Source organism: Urocitellus parryii, chromosome 3 (assembly GCF_045843805.1).
Source record: "Urocitellus parryii isolate mUroPar1 chromosome 3, mUroPar1.hap1, whole genome shotgun sequence".
NCBI classification, from domain to species: domain Eukaryota; kingdom Metazoa; phylum Chordata; class Mammalia; order Rodentia; family Sciuridae; genus Urocitellus; species Urocitellus parryii.
The window spans coordinates 44,962,733-44,983,997 of record NC_135533.1 but is presented as its reverse complement, the minus strand read 5'-3'; positions in this window follow the sequence as shown (position 1 = coordinate 44,983,997).

Genomic DNA, 21,265 nt, shown 5'->3' with positions numbered 1-21,265 from the left:
AGGTCATAATAACTATCTTAAAATAAGTAAGATCAGACATTAAAAGAAGGGGAAAATTAATAGTAATGCATTGATAACAGTCATGATCCCTAAAAGTCACAGGTTGAAATCTAGTCAACAATGTGAATGTATTAGGAGGTGAGATTAGTGTCACTATAAAAGAGGCCCCTGAGAGTTGCCTTGTCCTATCTATCATGGGACAACCCCCCCAGGTTTCTGCACATGGCTCAGAAGAGGGCCCATATCACATTCCAAATTTGCCAGTGCCTTGGTCATGAACTTCCAGGCTCCAGAACTATGAGGAATAAATTTATGTTTTATAAGCCACCCCGTGGAAATTGGTCACAGCAGCCTGAATGGGCTAAGTAATTCTAGCCAAAATAACTTCTTTTTTTCACTATTATGAATTTCTACAACCTGATTATAGAGAAGAATCACTGAAGGTAGTTCTTTAATAATCATGGCATCTGGATTATACCATTTCAGAAAACCAAATAATTTAGAGACCTTTTCTTTCCAAGAAACTTCCTAGATGATAATTATGTAGTTATTCTTTTAAAAATGAAAATATTCTTTTAAAAATAAAAATCTTGAGGAACAGGAATTCTTTGCTCATTGTCAATGGAAATGATGTAAATGACATAGACATGGTGAAAGTGGTTTGATGGTTTCTTAAAAAGCTAAATGTGTCTTACAATATGACCCCCAAATTGAATTGTCTACATATTTACCCAACTAATTTGAAAATACATGTATCAAAAAAAAGAAAAGAAAACTTCACAAGAATATTAGTAGCGTCATTGTTCATAATTACAAAACCTACAAGCAACTAATATTTCCCTCAATAGTTGGATGGATAAAGAAACTGTAAAACCACACTGAAATGAAATATGGCTAACTGTTAAAAAGAAATGGAGGATTAATCTCCAGGAGGATATATAAAAGACTTAAAAAACTTAACACCCCAAAACCAAGAAACCCAATCAATAAATGGGATAAGGAACTGAACAGACATTTCACAGAAGAAGAAACTCAACTGGTCAACAAATGTATGAAAAAATGTTCAACATTTCTAGCAATTAGAGAAATGCATCAAGACTAGTCTAAGCTTCTATCTCACTCCAGTTAGAATGGCAATTATCAAGAACATAAGCAACAATAAATGTTGGCAAGGATGTGAAGAAAAAAAGTACCCTCATGAATTGCTGGTGGGACTGAAAATTGGTGCAACCATTATATAATGCAGTATGGAGATTACTCAGAAAACATGGAATGGAATCACCATTTGACAGAGCTATCTCATTCCTCAGCTTATACCCAAAGGACTTAAAATCAGCATACTACAGTGATGAAGCTATATCAGTGTTTATAACAGCTCATACAACAATAGCTAAACTATGGAACCAACCTAGGCACTCTTCAACAGATGAATGGATAAAGAAAATGTGGTTTATATGCACAATGGAATATTACTCAGCCTCAAAAAAGAATAAAATTATGGTATTTGCAGCTAAATGGATGGAGCTAGAGAATACCATGCTAAGAAAAATAAGCCCATCCCCCCCAAACCAAAGGCCAAATGTTTTCTCTGATATGGGGATGCTAATTCACAATAAGGGGGTGAGGGCTAGGGAAGAACAGTGTTACATTGGATTAAGCAGAAAAGAGTAAAGGGAGGGGAGGGGGTATGGGGGTAGAAAGGATATTAGAATGAATCAGACTTTATTACTCTACATGCATATATGATTACATGACTAGTTTGATTCTACATTATGTACAACCAGAAGAATGAGAAGTTATTCTACATTTACGTATGATATGTCAAAATGCATTCTGCTGTCATGTATAATTAATTAGAACAAATTAAAAAAAATCAATAGGCTAGGAAGATGCACAGAAACTGGAAGAATCTTACATGAACATCACTTAAAGGACGAGCCAATCCAAAAGGCTACTTGATATAAAATTGCATTTCATGATACCCAAGGCCATTCAGGCTGTAACAAAATACCCCAAATTGGGTGACTTACCAAAATAATAAAAGTTTATTTCTCACATTTTGGAGACTGAGAAGTCCAAGACCAAAGTATCAGCAGATTCAGTGTCTGATGAGGATTCTGGTTCATGGACAGGTGTCTTTTCTCTATATCTTCACATGGTGAAAGGAGCAAAGATCTCCTGGAGTCTGTTTTGTAAAGATAAAAATACCATTTATGAAGGCAAATGATCTGAATAGCTTTTAAAGTCCCATCTCTTAATTCCATAACCTTTGGGATTAAGAATTCAACATAGACTTTTGAGATGACAGACATTCAGAACAAAGTATGATACATTCAAAAAGCAAACATCAAGTGGTAAAAAGAGTACGAGTTAGGGTTTGCAGAAATGTGAGAGCTGGTTATGTGAATATAGAGGGTTTTTAGAGCTGTGCTACTGTTTCATATGATTTGTTAATAGGAGCACCATACATTTGTTGGAACCCATGAGTTTTATAACAGTCATCCTTAATTAATATAAATGACAGAAGATATATTTAGGAAGTTCAGAGATCCCAAAGTAGAATGCAAACTGTGAAAAAGAATCTAACTTGATAACATATATATGAAATAGTCTTAGTGAATGGGATCAAGGGAGAGAAGTGTTGACCTAAGTCTTTTTGGAAAAGACTAGAGATTATAAGGGACAATACACCAGCACTGTACTCTAATTAATAAAGTTGTTTCCCATGGGAATGTGGGCTAACAATTCTAAAATCACTATATATGTACATTGAAACTGAAAAATTGTTTGACAAAAGGAGAGCTACCTCAACATTAGAGGAAAAGGTTACAAATGAGAAATGAGATCTATGTTGAATGATGCACAGTAAGTCATTAGATTTGGAGGCACCAGTAGGAATTCATATTTAGTATTCTTTTTTTTTTAACACCTTGTTTTATTTTTATGTGGTGCTGAGGATCATTGAACCCAGAATCTTGCACATGCTAGGTGAGTGTTCTACCACTGAGTCACAAATCCAGCCTCATATTTAGTTTTCTCTTGGTACAGATGCATACATCTAGAAATGTTTATGGACGTGCATTTATGTAAACACACAAACACACACACACACACACAAGTTGACAGGATACAAAAAGAAATAGAGGTAATGACACTTCAATAGCAATGAGCTATGGGGATACATTGCCTGGATCTTAATTTCTAATGCCATACCACAATAAAAGGAACCAGATTTCTATGGAGAAAAATCTGATTCTAAGAATTGGACAGAAAATATGCAAGATATTCCTGACACAATTTGTTCCTGAAAGTAATAAAGTGTTCAAAATATTACAGTTATGGGAGTATGCCAAAGGGCACCGTAGTCAAATATAAGAAGTCTTATTGACCAAATTCAATCAATACAATAAAGTGATATGGGATTAAAATCTAGACCATAAAATAAATAGCTATGTGTCCATGCTGACATAAGTAAATCTCCCCTTCAGAATTCTAGTTGATTTATATAGTCATGCACTAATAGAGACGAAGCATAACTCTCCACCCCTCAGATACAACCTGTACATTGATTTTATGCAAATGAAAAGAGAGAAAATTAATATTTTCACTCTGGAAAAGTATGCTTTTTGCAAAATACCTGAGCAATATACCTCAAAACTATCAAATTCATCAAAAATTAGAAAAGTCTGAGAAATTGTTCATGCCACAAATACCTGGGGATATATTCCAACTAAATGAATGTGGTATTCTGTATAGGAACTAGAAATAAAAAAGGGATATGCATAAAAGCTAAGGCAATTCTAATAACATTTGAAACAGTTCATCACAATTAACAACGTTTCATTAATTGTGATAAACATGTCAGATGTTAGTAACAGAAAACTGGGCATAAGACATTTGGAAACTATTTGCTCTACACAAATTTTTTCAGTCTACATATGTTCTAAAATTAATTTTTAAATTAAAAACTAATAAAATCATTAGAAATTATGCAATTAATCTACTGCTCAATTCAATGTCAACTTTAGCTTTAATTTAATATTTCTTAATTACCTAGAAATGTATACACATTTTCATGTTTTTCTCCCTACTATTTAACTAGGAATCCTTCTTAATTTGAGACTCTACTTACAGATTTTAAATTTTAAACACCTACATATTTGTATATTAAAACTTTCCTTTGAATTTGAAGTTCAATATATATTTTTTAAAGATGCTAATAATTAAGAACTTAATTTAACCCAGAGTCTTTCCTTTGGAATTACTCTGTAAGGCCTTTATTGTAGAAATAGCAAGACCTAGCACAGCATAAGTAAAATGTCTTGCCATGCTAACACAGCCAGTTAGCATTAGAGCTCAGATTACAATAAGGACCTCTGGACTTGCCATTCTTTGTGTTTTTCTCTTCACAACGCTGCTAATTTTCCTTCCTTATCTCTGGTCTTTTCCCTCCAGCTTTAGGTATAAATTAAGATAATTCCTTAGAACTGTCCTGACATCACTCGGAATAAATTAGAATACAATTTAAACAATCTATAAATATAGATCATTGTAAAAATTTACAACTGCAAAATGTCTTTTGAAATATAATGCTTGTAAAAATGTTTAGAAATTAAATATTTTCAGAAGTCTCACAAGATTTTGTTTATGAAATTATGCATGCAATTAATTTTTATGGAATCTTCTTTTCATAGTAAATCATAGAAATGTAGGCTTTATATTTTTATCTGTGAAAAATTATAAGCCATTTTAACTAAGACATGGCCCATACATAGCACCTGTACTGAACTAATAGACAGTAATGGCTCATTTGTAAGTTTTATAACCCAAGGGTTTAATATTTTACTGCAAGGAGTCTAATAGGCTTTGGCATGAAAAAAAATCTATGGAGGAGTTAGATACCTTTTATAGATTGTTAAGTAAATAATGCTCATTTAAAATAATATATATTTCAGTATCAGGAGAGTATGTAAATGTTTTTTTTTTTTTAAAAAAAAACCCAACTGTTTGAATTTCTATCACATTTATCATTTTCTTTCACAGTTCTGGTTTATAAGAGGTTGATAATTGCTTATTCTCAATGGTTGTTGAACACATTTGCTGAAGAGAAAAATATTGAGACCATTTAAACTTCATCGCCTCATCAGTGCCTCCATTTCTTTTAAATTACATTCATTAGCATAACAAACATTTCATACAAAATATACAATGGCTGATTTGAAATACTGATTTCATAATTATTGTGTAATAATAATGTGTTTAATTTGGAATAAATTATTTTCCTAATTGCTTATTCTGCCTCCTAGAACTTATCAAGATATTGTGTCTTTATCATATATACATATATAAATCATGTGCTGTTTATTAAATATGAATTATCAAGTCTCTTTACTGTAGAAAATGTTTAAAATTACTCCCACTACTATGAGAAGTGCTTACTTCTCATGTAATGGTTTTCCCAGATAAAACTTTTTGAAATACAATCTCAGAGCATATTAATCCATTTATCACAATGGAATTTAGAAAATCCTATAGAACTAACCTCTTTAAATAGAGTTTTCTGACAATTCTATTATATTTTATTTGAAACAATAGGCACATCAGTGCATGGTCTCAGATGATTTCATTTGATTTCAAAATACTCCATGAATTAGCAAAAAGAAAGATGTTTCCGAGTAGTTATATAGACAAGAAATTTGGGGGAAAAATGTATTCTAAGTATTCTAAGTAGGAGGAATGATAAAAGGCCGCAGGGAACTAACTTATTAGGAAAATTTCTCCTGTCTTGTACCATAACACTTATAGAAAGACTTATGGAAAACTCCATTCAACAATAGTAGAATGTTAGTTAGTCAAGTTTATATGGAATATTCACCATAACAGATTCATTTTGGACAATAAAATGCAACCAATAAATTTAAAATAATAGAAATTATGCAAAGTATATTTTCAGAAAATAGTGAAATTGAACCAGAAACCAATGACAGAATGACAGCTAGATAATCCCCACATACTTGGAGATTAAGCAATACACTTCTTAATAACACATGGCTAATGAAAAATTACCAAGCAAAGCTTAAAACATTTTGAATGAAATAAAGTTGAAATACTACTTATGAATATTTATAAGATGCAGCAAAAGCAGTGTTTAAAGGTCAATTTATTTCATTTAATGTGTGAATTATGAAAGAAGAAAGATCTAAAATCAATAACATATAAGATTTAATCTGAGGAAAAAAAACAGAGCAAAAAGTATAATTTTAAGTCTAAATAAAGCTAAAGGAAAAAACAACAAAATTATATCAATAAAGAATGAAATCTAAAAAGTGACAAATCAATAGAGGAAATTCATATAACCAAAACCTAATTATATAAAAAGTTCAGTAATTAGAAAATCCCATAACTAGTCAAACTAAGGAAAAAAACAGGGAAGATATTAGTAACTAATATAAGAAATGAAAGAGGGTCATCACTACTGATCCCTTGGTTAAAAATAATTATAATGTCTTCATTCTTTATAGACAACTTTTTTACAGAGAGCTCCAGGTCTAAAATTTAATTTAAATAAAATACAATTAATTTGAAATTACTAAAACTCACACAAGGAAAAACCAATGACATGGATAGGTATATATCAAATGCATTGTTTGTTAATAACAAACAATAAATATAAACATTATATGACATTTTTATAATCATTTTATAATTAAAAACATTATAAAAAAGAAAACTATAGAGCAATCCCTATTGGGAATGAAATTAAAGGAATCCCTCAACATAACAAAATAAAATTCAGCAATGTATAAAAAGTTTTATCCTCCTTGGGCTGGGGATGTGGCTCAAGTGGTAGTGCGCTCGCCTGGCATGCCTGTGGTCCCGGTTCGATCCTCAGCACCACATACAAACAAAGATGTTGTGTCCATTGAGAACTAAAAAATAAATAAAAAAAAAAACGTTTTATCCTCTTCAACTGAATGTGATTTATGTTAGCTATTCAAGGCAAGTACAAAATTCAGAAGTCAATTCATATAATCCACTGTATCAGTAGGATGAAGGTAAACAATCATATTATCATATCAATTGATAAGCAAAATGCATTTGGTACAATCTAATACTGTCAAGACACTAAGCAAATTTTTAAAAAGCATGAAACTTCCTTAACTTGGTAAGGAACATCTACAAAAAAAATCTAGAGTTATTATCATATTTAATTGTGAGAAATTTCAAGTTTCCCCCAAAGATCAAGTATAATTATGGATGTTCCCTTTTTAATTCATGATTACATGATTAGCAACAACCTCTGAGAAATTGTGGGGAGTAAAAGTACTGACCTAATTAACTTTGGAAACCAGTGTAGCCTGTAAATCTAAAAAGTCAAGTGATAGACATAACATCTAAAAGCCTGTTGAAGCTATTTTCTGTAACAATCTTGATACTGATGTATATGTACATAGAAATTGAATAATGAAGCCATTGGATGGTGGACTGTAGGAGCCTGGTTTTGTTTGTTGACTTTTGTAGTGGAAATTTATAAATAGGCAAGAATAAACTGTCTGGTAATGTATTAAAGTTGGGAATGTTAGACGAACTCATGTTTAACTTAACACAAACATAGATTGTTACATATAGACATACTTATGAATATTCATATATACTGGGGTTAATCTACATACTTTTTTTGTCCTGTCCAGTGAGAGCTCCTAGAGGCAATGATGTCCAACATCAGTAATTGTACTTAGCTTCCAGATCTTGCTAATAGTGAAACTAGTCCAACAGAAGGAACCAGGCCTCCATGGAGAAACTGCTGATTTTAGGACTGTGACAAGATCTACACCAGAGTGGCCAGGAACACACTGTGGTTCTAGAAAATATCGAAGTACGCGAACAAATAACTACCATCTATGGGAGTCGAAGGGACATAGGAGCCACATGAAAGCAAAAGCCCTAAAGTATCTCCCAGTCTGAAATCATTTGAAAAACAAAAGAAATTAGTATGAAATATCTATGAATACAAACAAAAGAAATTAGTATAAAATATCTGTGAATACAAAACAATATAGACAAGCAATTTGAATAAATAAATGAAACAGAATAGACAAATTTTCCCCACAGAAAAATTCCAAATGTTATATGTTGATACTGTGGTCTCAAACAAGGGGAACATAAATCCACATTTTTTTGAGGGTAGTCTGCATGCAGTGACTTCCTTTCAGAAAATACAGTGTAAAAAACTTGAGCATTCATACTTAATCTGTTCTATTTATCTTCAAATAAAGTTTTGAGCCTTTATTTTGTTCCTTTCTTAGTAAATATAAATTATATCTTAAAAGATTCTCCTCTATTTTGTGTTCTATTGGAAGAAGTATATCTTTGAACTACCTTTGACCTGTTCTTTTGCTATTTCAACATTAGCAGATTTAAATAAATTTCACATCATTTTGTAGTTCTGAGTTTTAATGGCCTATTTTTTGTTCTTTTCTTCTCCCCTATTCTCTATAAACATTTAGAAAATATAGCTGGAATTATTTCCGAAGGTAACATTGTGATTTCCTGGACTCATTTACCTTTTGAACTTGCTTTCCTGGGAACATTCCTATTTATTATCATTAGTAAGAATCAATTTCTTTAAGCTCATTTCTTTAACAAAGTACTTCCCCTTTCCCCCTCTGCTTATATTTAAGAAATACACACATTTATCTCTCTCTCCACACTTGAATAATGCCTTGTATGTCTTTATTAATACCTTGTTGTATAGGTAACTTCTAGGCTAAAGGTAATTTTTCATCCTTATTTTTATCCTTATTTGATTCAGAGAGAATGTTATCACAGGCAGTTTTTAAATAACTTTGGCATAACTTATTATTCATCTAAGAAGTAAGGATTATATGAAGATGTTGATTCCAAAGTAAAGAAAAAATTTCTTTGTCCTTCTTGAATGCTTTCTTTTTTCCTTGTTATCTAGAGGAAGGTTTAGTCAGGCAAAAATCACAATTTAAAAAAATGAACGCAACACCAAGGCATGAACCATGAAACAAATAATTGATAGAGTTAAATTAATTAAAATAAAAAAACTATTGCTCTGTAAAAGACAATGTCAAAAGGATGAGAATATAAACCACAACCTGATAGAAAATAGCTATAGAAGATACATCTGAGAAAAAACCTTTATCCAAAATATACAAAGAGTTCTTTAAATTCAATCATAAGAAAACAGACAACCAGATTGAAAAATAATTTGAAGACCTAAAGAGCCTCTTCATTAAAGATATACTGTAGATAAATTAGCCTATACAAATATGCTTTTCATCATAAGTCATCAGGAAAATTCAAATTAAAACAATGAAGTGTCACTACACATTTATGAGAATAGTCAAAATCCAGACAACTGACAATACCAAATGCTGATGATAAGTAGGAGCAACAGGAATCCTTATTCATTTTGGTGGGAATGCAAAATGGTAATCACTTTGGAAGAAAGTTTGGTGGTTTCTTTAAAAACTAAACATACTCTTACCAAATGATCCATCAGTCACACTCTTTGGTAACTACACAAAGGAGTTGAAAGCTTTGTCCACACAAAAGCATCCTGCATTTTTTTTAGGAGTTTCATTCATAACAGCCTGAACTTGGAAGCACCCCAGATATTCTATAACAGATGAATATATAAACCATGGTACAGGCAGACAGTGGGATATTATTGAATATCATGAAAAAGAATGAGTTATCAAACCATGAAAAGACATGAGAGAATCTTAACTGCATTCTGTTACGTTAAGAAAGCCCATCTGAAAAGGCTACATATTGCATGATTCCAAGAATATGAGAGTCTAGAAAAGGCACAACTGTAGAGACAGTAAAAATATCAGTGTTTTCCAGGTATATGGTGACAGAGAGGGTTAATAAACTGGAGCATGGAGTGTTTTTTCTAGGGCAATAAATATGCTTTATATGATATTATATTCACCAGTGCATGTCATTACATCTTTATTCAAACCCACGTAATGAATAGCATTAAGAATGAAGCCTAATAAGAACTAGGGACTTTGATTACTTGTGATGTGTCAATGTAGTTTCACTAATTGTAATGAATGTATTGCTCTGGAAGGAGATGTTGATAATGGGAGCTCTGTATGGACAGAGGGGTATGTGACATTTCTGTAGCTTCCTTTTTCCTGTGAACCTAAAACTGCTCTAAAACCAGTCTTTCAAAAAAAGAAAAATGCACTGGAGGTATTTTCGAAGAGTTGACTACTCTTTTATTTATTTCTTCATTTTTATGATATATCACCTTCATGGCATTTTTTTTAAAAGAGAGAGTGAGAGAGGAGAGAGAGAGAGAGAGAGAGAGAGAGAGAGAGAGAGAGAGAGAATTTTTTAATATTTATTTTTTTTAGTTCTTGGTGGACACAACATCTTTGTTGGTATGTGGTGCTGAGGATCGAACCCGGGCCGCACGTATGCCAGGCGAGCGCGCTACCGCTTGAGCCACATCCCCAGCCCACCTTCATGGCATTTTAATTTTATTACTTCCCATTTTACCTTTTCTATTTTGCTTTTTCTACAATTTACCAAAACGTAGTTGATTTCCTGAACATTATTTTTGAAATCACTGAAATTCCAGTATAGGAGCTATTTAAGGAAGTTTCTCTTTCTCCTTATTTAGTAAAGTCCTTTCCTTTGTAAATAGCTCCTTTTAAGTTAATTTTTTAATTTTAGTAATTTGGGGACATATAGCTGTGTCTGTTTATGAGAGTAAATACTGAAATTTATCCTCTAATTATAGTGTTCTTTCAAAGACACCAACTGCCTGTCTTGAATAAGCTATTAGGATTAAGATAATATCTAAAGCTTTGTCCAAAAATATTTTGGCTGAAAACTAAAATATTAGTAAGCTGTGAAACATGCACTTAAGTATCCTGCGGAGTCAGTGCATGTGCACTCATCACCATCTTCTCTTCCTGGCCAAGAAGTGTGGTTATAGTTTCCAACACCCCTTGAGGCTTAGTTAGAGGCTTAGTGAGAGGCTTCAGATGGTGTAGAGGGTACCATGTGGGCTGTAGCAAAAGAAGCCAACTCTGGCCTTGATGCTTAAAATCATCTTACTAATCTTTCAGATATTTGTACCCCTCTTAGGATAGATTCCTTGCTCTGGGTACCTTAGGCTACACATGTCACAGATATATAACCATGAGAGAAGATGGACCTCTAAATTACTTCTTGAAAACTATCTACCCGGGGGAGTCACCGTATCACATTTAAATAGAACACGTGTTGAGTAATAAACCTCTACTATAGTAAATTACTAAGGGTTGTGTGTGGTTAATTACAATTGTCTTATCTGCCACAACTAATGCAAGGGTAAAATATATACTTTTCTTGAACAATGAATAATAATATAAATTTTATTTAAGTACTTATATTTTGATACATTAATCTTAAAATACCTTTTCCAAGATTCTGCTTGCTGCTATCTCTGCCCTCATGGCAATTGAAGGATCAACTTAATATATCTTATTTGTTTGAAAGATCACTTTAATTTATCTTAATATATTTTGATTCACCTCCACTCCAGCAAAAACACCTAGACCTGCACCACAGAAAGGTCCCGATACAAAATAGTACCTGTTTAAACACTGGGTTCTCTGGAAGTGATTTGAGGTAGGTCAGAATTGAGTATGTGACAATATAACTGAGAGGAGTTGAGGAATACAGAGGTTAGAGGGACTGTATTTTATCAACACATTGCTTCTGGGAATGTTGTAAAGAAAAACTTATATTGTAGGATTTTAGCCATTTTATGAAGGATCTTGACTATTTGAATATGAAGTCAAAATTAATAGGCAGCTGAATACCAGTGTTTTTGAACAAGGTAGTAGCACAATTGGATTTGTACTTAGGAAAATTAAGCTATCAATAAAGTGTAGAATTGATTTCAGGATAGAGTAAAAATGTAGAAAGAAGAAGGGATGATATTGGAACTTTTCATAAAAGAATTAACAAGAAAGCTGGAATTAAGGAATGAATAAATGTAATATTATGGGAGGAAATAAATTGTTCAGTATCTGTAAAGATTATTGAGTTTTTGAGTGTATAAAGGACAGATTAGTGTATTTATCAAAATAAAGAGCTTAGAAAGAAAATATGATAAGTTCATTTTTAAATAATATTGACTTCTACAAAGATGAATTAAAGTTTGGATCTAATATAAAAATAACTTCCCAATATTATTCATGCTTCAGATATTTTTAATGATTGTGATTTTTAGAACAAAATAGATTTATTGAGTATTTAATGTATTATTCATACTGCATCATGTGTAACATGTGAATCATGATAATGTTCACATTAACCTTATATGAATGTGGTAGAAATAATCCTATGCTTTCAACAAGCCTAGTTTTATTATTATTATTATTAGGTACATAGAAAGCCTATTTTTTAAACTGCTTTGGCAGTTCATTCAGGTTATTTTATTCTCACCTAGCCACAAATTTTCCTCCACAATAATCCATATTCTTTTCCTCATGGTGTCTTTGGAGGACGCTTGCTTATGATGTTAGCACTACAAGGTGGAAGAAAGCTGAATTTGTGGGTCCATGGTTAAAACACAGTCACCAAGGAGTCCTGCCTGACTCTCATTAGACAGCGACGTGAGCTTTAGAAAATGTTTTTATCTTATCAAAGTTCAATTTTAGATACTTTTGTAACCTCCTGTTATCAGTGACATGTCCCGCTTCCTCACATGTTGAAGTTTGAACATTAGAGAAGCACGCCCAGGCAAGCGTATAAAGCAGGGTTTATTTAAAAAGAGGTAACATAGATTTCTTCTGCGAGGGAGAAGGGGGTCATAGCTGATATCCTGATATCCCCAGAAGTGAGGTGTTGTGCCCTTTTTATATGTTCTAGGCTTCCTTGGATCTCCTGCCCTCTTCCCCTTATCTTGCTCCTTCCTCCACGTGGGACTAGGTCCAGGAATGCTGAGTGGGATGGCCAAAAGGTGGGAAACAGGTGGGCTGAAGGAGGAATGCAGGATGGTGCAGCCAAGGAGACATTAATTAACAACCTTATAGCTTCCTGTGGGGAGGGACAATTCCTGGGACAGGTTACCTTAGCAACAGGTTGGATCACAGGGAGGTTCTTGTAAGGGTGGAGGAAGGGCTCTGAAGGAATTACCATTTCAATCCCTCAGAGGACAGTATCCAACTTGCTGGACTCACTCAAAATTGGCCTCCTTGATCTGACCTGACTAGATTTACCTATCTATACTGACTGCCTGTCTAATTCTGCCTTCACTTTGTCATGACATATATTCTCACTAATACAAGTGACTGTGTAGGGTATTGCCTTAGCAAAAGTGAAAAATAAGCAACACTGAAGAAGCATTTGATGTAACAAAACTGATACTGAAGATTTAAAACTTAAAAAAAATGACTAAATATTATCTCTATGATAATGGAGAAAAAAAGAGTGTGAGTTTTGAAAATGAGACTTAAAATACAAAACCTTATTAGAGGATACTGACTTGTATGCCTGCAGTCAGAGATGAAGTGATAAAGGGTTTTTGGGGATTGAAAAACCTTTGCTTCTAACTCCAACAATGTATATGAAAAATTGAAGTTTGATAGACTATCTTAGTTGATGAGCTGAGAGCAAGAGGAAGAAGAGATGGAGAAAGGGGGAGGAGTGAGAAGAGGTGGGGAAGAGATGAGGGAGGGTGAGGTGTAAGATTGAGTTGGGGATTTCATGGGAACAAAGTTGCAGAAAAATAATGCAAACCTGAAATAAACAATAGGAAAGAAATTTGAGTGTGGTTAGTGCTGAATGCAATGATTGGAAACATGTAGAAAAGGAAAGTACTAAATTTGCGAAGGAATTTTGTTACTAAGCTGATAACACTGAGCTAAACACATCATTGACCTTTGAAATCATTAATCCCTTAGATTTCCATGAGCAGCAGGCATTAAGTGCAGTACCAGTCCCAAGAAAGGTATGCTTCACAGTAGTCACTTTAGAGATAGTAGAGAAGAATAAGAAATAAGAAAGAGTTTTCCAGAGTTTAGGACAAGAGGTAGGTGGTGGAAGCACAATTGTCAAGGGAGTTTCTACCTGGGAAAAATATTCAAGGCCTAATAATGTTTAGGGCTTCAAAAAGTTTGTTATTATTATTAATTCTTTGTTTCTTGTACTTGTAACAGAGACTGTGTTACTAATTGCAAAGCCTATAGTTTACTCTCTTCCATCATAATATGAATTATATAAACACATATATATGCACATATATAAAAACATATGAACAAATACTTCTGAAACCTACTCCTTCAATTTGTTCTTGTTGGGTATGTAGGTTCCAGCAATAAAAAGCTAACACAATATTTCATATCAGCTGTTAGCACATTCATTTTTAAAATAAACTTATTTTTAAAGCATCATAGAATGTATGATTTGGTATCAGTGCTTCATTTTGTTAGGAAAGATGCTGAGGCATATGGTCTATTGTAGTAGCATTTTAAACCCTGCAATTACCAATCTAAAATCTGAATGTTAGAAAATTATTAAAGGGATCTTTTATATATGATGCCTGATTTTATAAGTGATTTTTTTCATTAGTCTAACTTGCTGCAGTCTGGCTAGGCACAGAATCACGAGCCACTCAAGCAGGAACAAAACTTTATTTTTGAAAATGCCGCCAATACCCCGAATGTGTCCGGCAAGCAAGCCAGTCCACCCACGCGGTGGCGTCTACCAGAACCGGGGCCCCGGACCCCCCCCCCCGGAATTCCCTCCTACTGTCCTTCCCCAACCAATGGGAACTCTCCAGGAGTCCTGTAACATGAGTCCTGTAGCAGGCCAAGGTGAACAGCAGGAGTCCAATTTGCATATGAATGTAAATCTTAACATAATCATATCATCTCAGTGGCTAACTGGCGTCACCTTACAACCAAAAGTGCCATGCATCATATTATTTGGTTGTGGCTCCTAGCATCTGCCCCCTTCTGTTTAATTAAGCAACAGGCAATGTGGCTAGGGACCGTGCCTATTAGGTATGTCCAATTCAACATATGGTTCTTACCCATCATCGGAAAACTGACCTCTAGGCGTCAGCCTCCTTTCTTAGGTTGATACCACTGCAACTGAATCATACCCATCACTGACTACCGGTCCAGTATATAGCCATACCTGTGGATAGGCCTATGCACCAGTGGGGGGGTGAGGTTCTTTGCCTCACCTCAGTTGGCCCCCAAAATTAGACCATCACTAGTAGAAGGGAAGAGGATACAGAAATGCCACGACATCAAGTCAATTGACGGCTCCTTAGGAAAAATTGTAACACTGGTGACACATCAGCTAAGATACGCCAGCACTACCATAATTCGCTGTATCAACAAATAGAGCACAATGCATACAAGTGATACATAGTCCAGGCAAGTTTTGTAAGCAGTTAAAAGTGGAGGAATCTATCAATATGTCCATTTCCTCCCAAAATAATTCGACTCAGTGATTGAGCATTACTTGTTGAGTTATTATTCATTGATGCATCAGCTTATATAGTTTGTTGTGATAATTATTGAAGAAGTTGTAGTTTGGTTTCATCTTTGTCTTCACCGGTACTGGGATGAAAATAGGGATTTTGACAATGATGTTAAGAAAAAAAAATGTAACATTTCAACAGGTATTAAGAAAACAATTTTTAGAACAATTTACATTATCCTGAACAGAATTATTAAATATAATGAAAAGGAAAGGTGAAAGTAAACAAACAGATCTGTTAACCTGCTTATTTGTACACATATTAAAACAGTCTTCAACAGCTGTTTACCCAAATTAAATTAAACCATTAAAATCACGTGAATAATAAAAAAAAATTTTTGGATCCATATTTTTATGAGCGCTCCTCATATATGATATATGGACATATGCACATACAGACATACAACACAAAACAGAAATGTGTACATGTAACATACAACACATAAGACAATAGTAAAGGCCTTGTAGCTTTACATAGGAAATCTCTATTGCAATGTTTAAAAACTCCACAGTCAAAAAATAAAACTGATCAGTAAAACATTAACCTAGGTCTGTATGAGCTCAAAATTAAAATAAAACTTTATGATGTGGGAAAAATATAATAATAAAATAGATATTGAAAAAAGCATCCTGGTTAATCACTGTCGCAGATGTAAGAATAGCCAACCTGGAGCTCTGGATATCAGCTGTTATGGATTTGAGTCAAATTATCTTCTTTTTGGTCTGTAGAAATTGTTTTGGTTAGTCTCTCTGGAATCCAAATTGGCTGCTGTTCTCCCTGTGGAAACACACAAACAGAACCCCGACTCCAGACAATCACTGGGTCAGGACCTTTCCATTGTCCTGTTAGAATATCCTTCCAAAGTACCTTAGGCTTATGTACATTTTTTGGATACATATGTCTTTCCGCAGCACTAAGCCCTGATGAATCCAAGTTTAAAAAGTCTAGAGTAAAAAGTGTTATTTTAAGTTTATCTTTGGGGGATATATACCCCTTTCCAATTCCCTCTTTTTGCTTTAATAAGTACATTTTAATAGTTTGATGAGCTCTTTCAACTATGCCTTGTCCCTGTGGACTGTATGGAATTCCTGTTATGTGAGTAATGCCAAATGATGAGCAAAATTGTTTAAAAGAGTTAGAGGTATAGCCAGGACCATTATCTGTTTTTAATTATTTTGGAACGCCCACAGTGGCAAAATTTTGTAAGCAATGAGTTATAATATCTTTAGTTTTGTCTCCTGCATGAAGGGAGCCAATCAAAAACCCAGAAGAAGTATCAACTGTAACATGCAAATATTTTAATTTTCCAAATTCTGGAAAGTGTGTGACGTCCATCTGCCAAATATGGTTAGGTATCAGTCCTCTAGGGTTGACTCCAAGATTAACTTGTGGTAAAAATGTCACACAATTTTGACATTGTTTTATTATATGTCTGGCTTGTTCTTTAGTTATTTTAAAATGCTTTTGTAAAGTATTAGCATTGACATGGAACCTTTTATGAAAATTTATAGCTTCTTCTATTGTGGAGGAAATATGTATGTCATGTGTATATTTATCTGCTAGTTCATTGCCCAAGCTAAGGGCTCCAGGCAATCCTGTATGTGCCCTGATATGTCCTATAAAGAATGGATCTTTTCTGTTTCAGATTAGACTTTGTATAGTGGAAAACAAAGAGAAAACAGTAGAAGAATGTGAAATCCTACCAGCATCTTCAAGGGATACTATAGCATTAACTACATACTGACTATCAGAAAATAAATTAAATACAGAATCTTTAAACATCATAAAAGTTTGTAATACTGCATTAAACTCTACCTTTTGAGCTGATTGTTTGGGTACTAAAAATGTAAAAGTTTGATCAGGAGTAACTACTTCTGCTGTACCATTGTTTGACCCATCAGTGAATATATTTGGAGCATTCATGATAGGGGTTTTTCTTGTCATTTTTTGGAAAAACTACAGGATGCTTAGACCAAAAAGACAACAAAGGATTAGATGGCAAGAGATTATCAAATGAAACACTAGATTTACACATGATTATTGCCCAAGTATTTAACTCATTAGCTAACTCATCAATTTGATCCATAGTTTATGGAGTAATAATTTTATTGGGAGAAATCCCAAACACTCCCTTTGCTGCTTTTATTCCTTTGAGTATTAATTGTCCTACAGCCTCAGGATATCTAGTAAGAATAGTGTTAGGAGAATAAGATAAATTTATCCACAATAATGGACCTTCTTGCCAAAATACTCCTGTAGGAATATTTTTTGTTGGTAGTACAATAAATAATAAAGGCAAACTTATATCAATTCTATCCAAATGCATATTTTCCATATATGTTTCAATGATTTTTAATGCTTTTCTTGCTTCAGGCGTTAACATGCAGGGTGAATTTGGATCTGATGGGCCTTTTAGAATATCAAATAAAGGTCCCAACTCTCCTGTTGGTATGCCTAGATAAGGCCTTATCCAATTTATGTCTCCCAATAACTTTTGAAAGTCATTAAGTGATTTGAGTTGATCTACTAGTATTTGAATTTTTGGTGGAAGAAACCATGGTTGAGGATAATAGAACTCCTAAATAATTAATTGGAAGATTTAATTGTACTTTATCTATTGCTATCTCTAGATTATAATTTTTTAAGAAATTTGTAAGTGTGGCATAACATTCTAGCAATGTGTTTTTATCTTTATGTGCCAATAACACATCATCCATATAGTGAAATATTTGTAGTTCAGGATTTTGATTTCTAAGTGGCTGGATTGCTTTATTAACATATATTTGACACATAATTGGACTATTAGCCATCCCTTGAGGAAGTACTTTCCATTCATATCTCTGATCAGGACCTTCATGGTTTAGTGCAGGGATAGTAAAGGCAAAATGTGGACTATCCTCGGGATGAATTGGAATTGAAAAGAAACAATCTTTAATATCTATAGCTAAAACATAACATGTTTTTGGTAAAGCAGACAATTGGGGAATCCCTGATTGAGCAGGTCCCATAATAACCATCTCATTATTAATGGCTCTTAAATCTTGTAATAATCTCCATTTACCAGATTTCTTTTTAATGACAAAAATGGGAGTATTATGGGGAGATATGGAAGGTTATATATGTCCTTCCGCTGATTGTTGTTTGACCAGGTCATGGGCTACTTGTATCTTTTCTTTAGTCAGGGGCCACTGAGGAACCCACACTGGTCTTTCTGATTTCCAAGTAATTTTGATTGTCTCAGTGGCCCTTTCTGAAAACCCAATCCATGTCTATTTATTTCTTGATCTATTTGAATTGGTGCTGTCATACCTTGTTCTTGTTCTCTTAATCTTTTTTCTTTCCTAAAGCCTTGTCTAGCCCTAGTAGTGGGCGCGTTAGGATTGATGTTATTTGTTAATGTCAATCCTAATTGACTAGGACATCTCGTCCCCATAAATTTACGGGAAGATGATCCAATACATAGGGCTGTATTGTTCCTTCACATCCTTCAGGATCCCTCCAATCTAATACCATAGCACTTCTATGGGGATTTGTTGCCACTCCTAGGCCTCGAAGTGTTTGAGTGGCTTGTTGTAATGGCCAATGTTTTGGCCATTCTTGACGAGATATGATGCTGAGGTCAGCACCTGTGTCCAGCAGCCCATTAAAGTCACGTCCTTGAATATTTAATTTTAGCATGGGGCAAGAATCTAAATTTAAAGACAGCATAGCCCAATCTACACCTGTGGAGCCTAAACCCCTGGAACCTCTTTCTACATTACAACTGGAAAATTTATCATGTAGGCTGGGTATTATTAATAATTGTGCTATTCTATCTTCTGATGAAATTACTGATATACCTCATGGAGAACTAGCTATAATTTATATTTCACCCTCATAATCGGGATCAATTACCCCAGGACTTATCATAAGTCCTTTTAGTGTAGAAGAACTGCGTCCCAATAATAAGCCTACTGTTCCCTGGGGAAGAGGTCCTTTTACTCCTGTGGGAATGATTTGAACTCCCATCTCTGGAGTTAGTACTGCTCTGGCAGAGGTGCAGATGTCCAACCCTGCGCTCCCTCTAGTTTGTCTGATGAGGGATTTAACGGATAATGCGTCCTGGGCACTACCTTGATGGTGCTGCTGGGTTCCTCCATTGCCCTGTATATTTGTGGTTTTGGGGCCCGGGGCATTGGGCCCTCTAGTCCATTTTTTGGCAATGGAGCCTTATGCTTTTCTCCACGATATCGTGGGTAAACACTTGGTCCTTGTCCGTTTTTTGATAATGGAATACCCTCTATGGTGGTTTGAGAACGGCATTCATTAGCCCAATGTCTCCCTCTATGGCATCGTGGGCAAAGCTTTGTTAAACCCTCCTCCTATGGGGCAACTCCTTTTAAAATGTCCTGTTTGATTACAATTATAGCATGTTTTTGGCCTGGCATCTAAAGCCTGTTGTACTGCTGCTAAGACCTGCCCTTGTTCATTAATGTCTCTACATAATTTAACATATGTGTTTAAATCTTCATGTCTCCATGGTCTAATGACCTCTCTGCAGCAACGATTTGCTTGGTCATAAGCCAGTTGTTTTATAAATGGCATTGCCTGTTCTGTATTTCCAAATATTCTAGAAGCAGTCTGAATAAGCCTATCTACAAATTCAGCATAAGGTTCATTAGTTCCTTGTATTACCTTAGATAATTGACCTTGTAAATCTCCATGCCCCTGTAAAGTTTTCCATGCCCTAAGCGCATCTACAGCAATTTGTGCATATATGCCAGGATCATATTCAATTTGGTGTCGCTGGCCCCCATAAGGTCCCTTTCCTAATAACATATCTAGATTTCTTTGAGGGTAACCGGCCACTGCATTTCGCCTAGCTGTCTCCATGCAAAATTCCTCATTGGCAACCTTCCATAACAAATATTGTCCTCCATTTAGCACAGATCGACACATGTTAACCCAATCTGCTGGTGTCATGTCCAAGTTGGTAATAGATTAGACCATACTTATGGTAAAGGGTGCTTGCAGACCATAGGTTGTTACAATCTCCTTTAATTGCTTTACTGTTTTGAAATCTAAAGCACGGTGAACTCGTTGCCCTTCTGCCTGCTCAAGTACAGGGCATGCTAATCTTTGGGGTCCTGCCTCAGGATTCTGTCCATCAACTGCTGTTCACCTTGGCCTGCTACGGGACTCATGTTACAGGACTCCTGGAGAGTTCCCATTGGTTGGGGAAGGACAGTAGGAGGGAATTCCGGGGGGGGGGCAGGAGTTGAGGGCCGCTCAGCTGTAGATGGAGCTGTTGGTTGAATTACGCCCTCTGGTGATAGAACGGAGTTAGTAGCAGCCTCCCCACCTGATGGCTGTTTTTCCTCTAAGCTTGCTTTCTTCAAATCTTCCTCTGTCTGACTAGCTTGAGAGACCTTCTCTTTTGCTTGACCTAACATTTTTTCTACCATAGTCTGGACCTCTAACAATTTACTTAACAGTCTTTCGGTTTGTTTTTTACTAGATTCTAATCTACTATAAAGGTAATGCAACCCAATAAGATAGCATAGAACAAAACTGAAACAAAATGAAACAAAAACGGAGCAGAGCATGGTTGTATCAATTTTCTCTTTCTCAGGGCCGAACAACTTCAAACCTTGAGCCAACCATTTTTCCCAGTTCGCCTGAGAAAATTCTAGGGCTAGGGAGCTTGAAATAAAAACAAAATAAATCAAAACAAAAACACATTGTTTTTTGAAATGG